At 34.3% G+C, this 10,000-nt stretch overlaps 1 pseudogene across 2 annotated transcripts in view; it reads left to right on the top strand.

Annotated features, from left to right (window-relative positions):
- LOC148687886 (photosystem II CP47 reaction center protein pseudogene) overlaps positions 1–2,393 on the top strand; it is a 3,356-nt pseudogene extending 963 nt beyond the window's left edge. Inside the window, exons 1-2 of one of the 2 annotated variants that reach the window (XR_015960096.1) lie at positions 1–67; positions 138–2,393. The exon at positions 1–67 is cut by the window's left edge and continues 963 nt beyond it. The product of XR_015960096.1 is annotated as a photosystem II CP47 reaction center protein pseudogene, transcript variant X2 (transcript). Of the gene's footprint in view, positions 83–137 lie in introns of both variants that reach the window. The other variant, XR_015960095.1, reaches the window with a different exon arrangement.
- The last annotated feature ends 7,607 nt before the right edge of the window (positions 2,394–10,000 follow it).

Genomic DNA, 10,000 nt, shown 5'->3' with positions numbered 1-10,000 from the left:
TACATTCCTTTTAGTCTCAACTCTAGGAATAATTTTTTTCGCTATCTTTTTTCGAGACCCGCCTAAAGTTCCAACTAAAAAGGTGAAATGATTTGTCATTATCTCAATTGAAGTACGGATCCTCCCAATATTGGGAGGATCCGTACTTCAACTAGTCCCCGTGTTCCTCGAATGGATCTCTTAGTTGTTGAGAGGGTTGCCCAAAAGCAGTATATAAGGCGTACCCAGTAAAACTTACAAGTAAACCAGATAAAAAGATGGCAACTAGGGTTGCTGTTTCCATGATTATATAGTTTTAAGACATTATAAAGTTTTAAGACCTCAATGGATCTATGATAAGATCATTTATTTACAACGGAATGGTATACAAAGTCAACAGATCTTACTGAATATAAAATATTATGGCTACACAAACCGTTGAAGGTAGTTCTAGATCTGGCCGCCCAAAACGAACTAATGCGGGGAGTTTATTGAAACCATTGAATTCAGAATATGGTAAAGTAGCTCCTGGGTGGGGAACTACTCCTTTGATGGGTCTCGCAATGGCTCTATTCGCGATATTCCTATCTATTATTTTGGAGATTTATAATTCTTCCATTTTACTGGATGGAATTTCAATGAATTAGATTCCCAAGAACCATTAACTGGCTTTTTCAATACAAAGTGAAGCGTTTAGGTTTCTGATTTTTATCCCATTCTATTTTGGTAGTTTGACCGTGGAATTTCTTTGTTTCTGTATTTCCGGAATATGAGTGTGTGACTTGGTATAAATGATCCTATGGATAGTACAGAGAATGGGTCTGTCATCTTGATAGAGATGGTTTTACTTCGTCGGATATTCATTCTAGTATCTGGAGCACGGAATATATGAAATAGATTACTATTAGAACTATGATTCATACTTAATAGTCAGACCTCGTGTCCGGACTTCAAAAAATTTTTTCAAAGAGTTAGAAGTTATAAATAGAAATATTTTTATTCTTTCAAACTTTCGTTTATGCTTATTTTGATCAAAGGACAAAACAAAGGTTTCTTTGGTTTGGATTTTTAGTCATTATATCTATTCATTGAATAAGTGATGATCCAATGGTTCTTACTCAGGGAATTTTGGGACTTAGACTTAGTTTGAAAGGGTTTTATTGAATCATCGTGGTTTTAGTATGAATCTGAGGTTTTAATCAATTCTATAGGGTCTTAACAAGAGAATTCCTATCAATAATAAAGAAAACAGCAGTAAAGCCGCATTACACATAAATAACACCAAAGAAAATAGGTAAATAGAAGATTCAAGAGGCCTATAACGATCAATATATAGACGAATGAGCCGACTTGATTTTTTGGCATTATAACCACAAAGAAGAGCTTTCGGATTTTTATTCTTTAGTATCTTCAAAAAAAAAATTGAATCATAAATCATAGAATTAATAAACTTCAAACTTTATATTACACACATCCGTTAGAACTAGTATTTGGGTGTTTCTGTTTGAGCCGTACGAGATGAAATTTTCATATACGGTTCTCCGGGGGGGTCCCCTTGATTTACCTATCTCAATAAAATCTATGATTGGTTCGAAGAACGTCTTGAGATTCAGGCAATTGCCGATGATATAACTAGTAAATATGTTCCTCCTCACGTCAACATATTTTATTGTCTAGGGGGAATTACGCTTACTTGTTTTTTAGTACAAGTAGCTACCGGGTTTGCTATGACTTTTTATTATCGTCCGACCGTTACGGAGGCCTTTGCTTCTGTTCAATATATAATGACTGAAGCTAATTTTGGTTGGTTAATCCGATCAGTTCATCGATGGTCGGCAAGTATGATGGTCCTAATGATGATCCTGCACGTATTTCGCGTGTATCTCACCGGCGGCTTTAAAAAACCTCGTGAATTGACTTGGGTTACAGGTGTGGTTTTGGGTGTATTGACCGCATCTTTTGGTGTAACTGGTTATTCCTTACCTCGGGACCAAATTGGTTATTGGGCAGTAAAAATTGTAACAGGCGTACCAGACGCTATTCCTGTAATAGGCTCGCCTCTGGTAGAGTTATTACGCGGAAGTGCTAGTGTAGGACAATCCACTTTGACTCGTTTTTATAGTTTACACACTTTTGTATTACCTCTTCTTACCGCCGTATTTATGTTAATGCACTTCCCAATGATACGTAAGCAAGGTATTTCTGGTCCTTTATAAAGAATATATACCATCTTGTAATCAATCATCTATCACTTGAGGTAGGAACACTAGTATTTCATTGCTACAAATATGGATTATTGAAAAAAAAATAAGACATGTATTGGGATATTTCTCTTCAACTCTACAAAAATGTATTATTTTTTTGACACTCATAGTTGAAGTGAATTTTCCGAAGATAAAATGGATTATGGGAGTGTGTGACTTGAACTATTGATCGGGCCTTGCAGATATATGTCCTTATCTATCTGCCACATTTGAATTCACAACAAAAAAATGTGTCTTTGTTCCAACCACCGCGTAAGCCCCATACAGAAGATAGGCCGGTTCGTTTGAAGAGAATCTTTTCTATGATCAGACCCGATCATGTCGTGTATGATATGAACAGGCTCCGTAAGATCCAGTAGAATAAGTGATTGGCATAATCCGGATTATGTTTTATATATTTCACTTACTAAATAGTATAGAAATGTATTCATTTCCTCTGCATTGACTCGATTTATGATACTATCGGAGTGAAACAAGGGATCTAAAGAAGAACAGAGGCTAGACTATATTAGTAACAAGTAAATCCTTTGCTTTGTATGTAAACAGTCTCGATATTTAGGGGATAAAGGCCAATTGCAAGATCTGAGACGACCCATAAAGCATTTGATCATGATCAATTTTGTAAGCCTACTTGGGTATTGAGCATTTATCTGTAAGAACTGAATTCCTTGCAATGGTTAGTTGTTGCAACTGCGAAAAAGGGAATCCGTTTTCTTACATAGAATCATTCATATATGTGTGGATATGGATAACATATCAATTTTTTTATATGGATCCATTTGATTCGTTTGATTCGTGCTCGAGCTGGATGATGAAAAATTATCATGTCCGGTTCTTTCGGGGGATGGATCTAGAATAATTCACCTATCCTAATAACAAAAAAACCTGACTTGAACGATCCTGTGTTAAGAGCTAAATTGGCTAAAGGGATGGGTCATAATTATTACGGAGAGCCCGCATGGCCAAATGATCTTTTATATATTTTTCCAGTAGTAATTTTAGGTACTATTGCATGTAACGTAGGCTTAGCGGTTCTAGAACCATCAATGATTGGTGAACCCGCGGATCCATTTGCAACTCCTTTGGAAATATTGCCTGAATGGTATTTCTTTCCCGTATTTCAAATACTTCGTACAGTGCCAAATAAGTTATTGGGCGTTCTTTTAATGGTTTCAGTACCTGCGGGATTATTAACAGTACCTTTTTTGGAGAATGTTAATAAATTCCAAAATCCATTTCGTCGTCCCGTAGCGACAACCGTCTTTTTGATTGGTACTGTAGTAGCCCTTTGGTTGGGTATTGGAGCAACACTACCTATTGATAAGTCCTTAACTTTAGGTCTTTTTTAAATCGATTCAACTGTGAAATAAAAAAAAGTATATTATGACGTGTGTATCTAGGGAATAGTCGCTTCAAAGTGAATTTTCCCTAGATACATCTATTCAATTTAATTTTGGACCTATTCGGAATATATGGATTGTGCTAAAGATTCAAGATTCAAAACGCATTTTTATCTGTTTAGACAAAACTTTAGAAAAAAAAAAAAAGAAAAAAAGTAAATAACTCATAAAAATTTATTCGAAATGCTTTTTTATTTCTAGAATGTTCAATATATGTTTGACATCTTCTATGCGAAAATGTTTCATTTTCATAAGATCTTCTTGACTGTTATTCAAAAGGTCCAATAATGTATGTATATTGGACCTTTTGAGGCAATTATAGACCCTGGGGAGCAATTCTGATTGGTCAATAAAAATATATTTCAATGCGATTTCTTTTTTATTTTTCCTTTGTTTAGCCAATCTATCATGATAAGTAAAGAGGGGTAAAGTCACTTTGTGTTGATTATTTTCTAAATGTAAGTTTTCTTCTTCTGCATGTAAAAAAGGAATAAATAAATTAATCAAATTCCGGGAGGCTTCATGAAGTGCTTCTTTAGGAGTTAAACTTCCATTTGTCCATATTTCGAGAAAAAGTATCTCTTGTTTTTCATTCCCATTCACATAAGAATGAATACTATGATTCGCATTTCGAACAGGCATGAATACAGCATCTATAGGATAACTTCCGTCTTGAAAGTTATTTGGCGTTTTTATACGATATCCGCGATTCCTCTCGATTTGTAATTCAATACACAAATTAATTGGTTCTGTTAGGTTAGCTATATACTGTGTATTATCAACAATTTCCACAGAAGGTGGTAAGATAATGTCTTGAGCAGTTACATATCCAGGACCCTTGACACAAATAGACGCGTTACGAGTTCCATACAGATTACTTTTCAAGACAATTTCTTTCAAATTCATTAAAATTTCATGTACGGATTCTTGAATACCTACTATGGTAGAATATTCATGTGGTATTTTCTCAGATTTTGCGCGTGTGATACATGTACCTTCTATTTCTCCGAGCAAAGCTCTTCGCATTGCAATGCCTATTGTATCGGCTTGACCTTTCATAAGTGGGGCCAGAATAAAGCGTCCATAATAAAGACGCTTACTGTCTGCTCTTGATTCAACACACTTCCACTGTAGTGTCCGAGTAGATACTGTTACTTTCTCTCGAACCATAGTATATTATTTGATCAAATCATTGAATTATTTATTTCTCTTGAAATCTCTTCAATGTTTATTTTTACACACGTCTTTTTTTAGGAGGCCTACAGCCATTATGTGGCATAGGAGTTACATCCCGTATGAAACTTAATAGTATACCACTTCTACGAATAGCTCTTAATGCCGCATCTCTTCCGAGACCCGGGCCTTTTATCATAACTTCTGCTCGTTGCATACCTTGATCCACTACTGTCCGAATAGCATTTCCTGCTGCGGTTTGAGCGGCAAATGGTGTACCCCTTCTTGTACCCTTGAATCCACAAGCCCCGGCAGAGGACCAAGAAATTACTCGACCCCGTACATCTGTAACAGTCACAATGGTATTGTTGAAACTTGCTTGAACATGAATAACTCCCTTGGGGATTCTACGTGTATTCTTACGTGAACCAATACGTCTATTTCTACGCGAACCAATTTTTGGTATAGGTTTTGCCATATTTTATCATCTCATAAATATAAGTCAGAGATATATGGATATATCCATTTCATGTCAAAACAGATCCTTATTCTTTTTTTTTTTTTTTTATTTATTTATTTGTACATCTGTACATCGGGTCCTTTAGATTTCGAGAGTCTTTTTGTTTTAGAAAGATTATCCTTGTCTTTGTTTATGTCTCGGGTTAGAACAAATTACTATAATTCGTCCCCGCCTACGGATCAATCGACATTTTTCACAAATTTTACGAACGGAGGCCCTTATTTTCATATTTGTCATTCCTTTTTTTAATTCCGAATCTACTTATTGGAAGAAAATAAGTTTCTTGAAATTTTTAATTTCGAATTGTATCCTCACGAAAGAATGTTGAAATTGAAAAAACCGCCTAATCATTCAAGTCTTTGCTTTGGAGTCTCTAAATTATACGCCCTTTGGTTGAATCATAAGGACTTACCTCAATTTTTAGTCTATTTCCTGGTAGTATACGTATAAAACTACATGAAATCCTTTACGAAACAAAAACCTGAATAATTTTTTTGTTATCTAAACGAATCCGGAAGATACATACCATCGGTAAGTTGTTCAGTAATTAAACCCTCATGAATCCATTTTTGTTGTTTCATTCCAGGTAAAACCGCTTTGAAGTATCAACTAATGTAAGAGGGATAATATTCTAAACTTGTCCTTTCTCTTTTTTCACAAATAGGACCGTGTCGGCTATTAGAAAGATTACCATATATAACACAAAACTTCTCCGCCGATTCCTTCTAGTCGAGCCTTTCGGTCTGTCATTATACCTCGAGAAGTAGAAAGAATTACAACCCCCATTCCGCCTAAAATTCTAGGAATTCGTTGATAGTTAGAATATATTCGTAGACCGGGTCGACTGATCCGTTTTAAATTTAAAACAGTTCTATATGGTCCTTTCCTATTTCTTCTATGTCGTAGGGTTAAAACCAAAAAATATTTATTGCTTTCTTGATGTTTTCTCACGTTTTCAATAAAACCTTCTTGGAAAAGGATTTTAACAATATTTTCAGTGATGTTAGTAGATGGTATTCGAACTGTTCTTTTTTTATTCATGTCAGCATTTCGTATAGAGGTTATTATGTCAGCAATAGTGTCTTTACTCATGATAAACTAAGATTTTTGTTTCCCCCGAATTTTGATATAATCAACATGCTCTTTTTCTTTTTTTCTGAATTTTTTAATATTTATGAATTCTTTTTTTTTTTTTTTTATTTATGAATTATTAAAGATATATACGTGATAGATAAACAATTTACTAATTAATTAAATAAATTTAATCAATTTCATTCAAATACTATATTAAGGTCTTCCCCTATAATACTTCAGGTGCTAATGAAACTATTTTAGTGAAATTTAACTGTCTTAATTCCCGGGCGATCGCGCCGAAAATTCGGGTTCCTTTTGGATTTCCTTCTTGATCAATAACAACCGCAGCGTTGTCATCATATCGTATTATCATACCGTTGTCGCGTTTGAGTTCTTTACAAGTACGTACAATGACAGCTCGGACCACTTCTGATCTTTCTAGAGGTGTATTTGGTACTGCTTCCTTGATTACAGCAACAATAATGTCACCAATATGAGCATATCGTCGATTACTAGCTCCTATGATTCGAATACACATCAATTTTCGGGCCCCGCTGTTATCCGCTACATTCAAATGGGTTTGAGGTTGAATCATATCATTTTTTTATCGGTTTTTTCTTTTTCAATGCAAAGGTATAAATAAAAAAAAGAAATATTATTTGTTCAAAACAAAAAAAGAAACCTGCAATTGTTTTTTTTTTATCCCAAAAACCCCTTTCGTTTGTTTCTACATTCCTATCCAGAAAGAATGAATTGAGTTCGTATAGGCATTTTAGATGCCGCTATTGAAATAGCCCTTCTAGCTATATTTTCTGCTACTCCGCTCATTTCATAAAGTATTCTACCGGGTTTAACGACAGCTACCCAATATTCGGGAGATCCTTTCCCCGAACCCATACGTGTTTCTGTAGGTCTTACTGTAACAGGTTTGTCTGGAAATATGCGTACCCATATTTTTCCACCGCGGCGTGCATTTCGTGTCATTGCTCGCCGCCCTGCTTCTATTTGTCTAGATGTGATCCAAGCGGGTTCAAGCGCTTGAAGAGCATATCTACCGAAGCAAATACGATTACCTCGATAAGATATTCCTTTCATTCTTCCTCTGTGTTGTTTACGGAATCTGGTTCTTTTGGGGTTATAGTTGATGGTTGTTTAGCAATTCCATCCATCTCTACTACAGAACCGGACATGAGAGTTTCTTCTCATCCAGCTCCTCGCGAATTAAACAATTAAAAAAAATTAAACAAAAAAAATACACGGTTAATAATCTATGGAATCGTGGGATTCTTTGAAATTTGATCTAATCGATTATAAATTAGAAATTTTTTGTGTTTTAATATATAATTTAACACGTATTTATATAATTTATAATTTAACACGTATTCTATTTATAGATAATGTCGTTTTGGTAGAACGCTATAATGAATCTTTATTTTGTTTTTCCTTTTATTTCGAATCGACTAAAATTTAGAAAAAAAAAAAAAAATTCGCGGGCGAATATTTACTCTTTCAACATTCAGTTGTAAGATTAGTCTATGACATGACCTCTCAGAATAAATGAATAGGTTTCCGGTTCGTTCCGCCATCCTACTCAATGAATCATTAGGATTCGTTTTCAATAGAATCTTATGCATTCACAGGTTCTGTCGTTCCCACCACTTCTCGATTAATGATTAGGTCTTAATTTTACAACGGAGCCTCCAATTAAATTTCTTCTTGAGTCAACCTTCTCAGTCTTTATTGGCTCGGGGCTCTTGATTTTTTGTTCTATGCACGGATTTGTCTAATTATGGATCAATCAGTATTGATGCTTTATTACATTCCCTTTATATGAGATGACTCATAGACCTTACATATTGGAATTATATATCATTAATATTATTTTTCTATCTTTCTCTCACCCTTCCATTTATCTGTATACTTGATATTGCTTTACAACCCATAATCAGATTTTTTTTGTTTGTTTATGTAAAAAAGATTTCAGTTGCTACAATGATATGACTTATATATCATATCTTGACTGGTTCTTTCTATCCAGATAACACGAAGTGATGAGTTGGTTATTAGTTCTATAGTTATCAGTTTGTACTATGGGCTGTCCATTTTTTTGAATCCCAACCCTAAAAAAACCAACGAGTCACACACTAAGCATAGCAATTATATCAAATGATTAATCGAATTTTTATTCAACCTTATAGAATTGTTCTTTTTTTTTATTATTTACCAGAAAAAGAATGAAAGAGTTTGCCATTTTTTGTTTTATCACCAGATAGAACTAAATATAAGTCAAGTAAGTTCTTATTATTCCTCGTCTACAAATATCCAAATTTTGATGCCAACACACGTCATGGATAGTTCGAACTGCATAGGAACAATAATCAATTTTAGCTCGAATGGTTTGTAGAGGAACTCTACCTTCTCGGATCCATTCAACACGTGCAATTTCTTTTCCGTCGATACGCCCTGCAATTTGTACTTGAATCCCTTTTGTACCTGCCTGTTCAGTTAATTCAATAGCTTTTTTCATTGCTTTGCGAAATGAAACTCTATTCTTTAATTGTCCGGCTATAAATTCTGCAAGAATATTGGGGTGCCCGTAAGGATTTGCAATTCTTGTAATAGCAATGTTGAGTTTTCGGTTTACACAATTGAGTTCTTTTTGTACATGCGTCTGTAATTCTTCTATTCTTCGAGTCCTGTCTTCTATTAATAACTTGGGGAATCCCATATAGATTATGACCTGAATCAAATCGATTCTTTTTTGAATCTCTATACGTGCAATTCCCTCTACATTAGAGGATATTTTCATATTATTTTGCACATAATTTTTGATACAATCTCGTATTTTTTGATCTTCTTGTAGATCCTTTGAATAATTTTTTGGTTGTGCAAACCAAAGAGAATGATGATCTTGGGTTGCACCAAGTCTGAAACCAAGTGGATTTATTTTTTGTCCCATAATCCCCCACTACTATATATATCGTGAAACGTGACATCTGTTTGTATTTTTTTTTTATTCATTCGATTTTTTTTAAGCATAACATAATATAGCGTATTTGTATTTTTTATAATATAAAATATTCTTCCTTTAAGTATTCCTCAGCTCTAATTTATAGAATTTCCTTTTATCTATTTCTTCCTCTTCATCTAAAGATATATCTTTCAATACAATAGTTATATGACAAGTGGATCTTTTTATAGGATAACCTCGTCCTCGAGCCCGGGGCTTTAATTTTTTCACAGTTGTGCCCTCGTTGACTTCGGCTTTACTAATGATTAAACTTGTTTCGTTCAAACCCTTATTGTGATTAGCATTTGCTGCTGCAGAATAAACCAATTTTAAAATGGCATAACATGCTCGATAAGGCATAAGTTCTAGTATCATAAGTGTTTCTTCATAGGACCGCCCACGAATTTGATCGATTACTCTTCTCGCTTTGTGAGCAGACATACATATATGTTGACCTAAAGTGTATACTTCTGTATATTTCTTCACCTTTCTCTTCTGTATCATAAGATTCACCTCTCATTAATGAACGATAAGCATCTATATTTTATTATTTTGTAATTAATTATTATTATTAACGACG

This window comes from Pyrus communis, unplaced genomic scaffold (assembly GCF_041283825.1).
Source record: "Pyrus communis isolate YQ-2024b unplaced genomic scaffold, ASM4128382v1 ptg000131l, whole genome shotgun sequence".
NCBI classification, from domain to species: domain Eukaryota; kingdom Viridiplantae; phylum Streptophyta; class Magnoliopsida; order Rosales; family Rosaceae; genus Pyrus; species Pyrus communis.
Note: the sequence above shows the minus strand (reverse complement) of the source record. Positions and strands in the feature narration are given on the sequence as shown.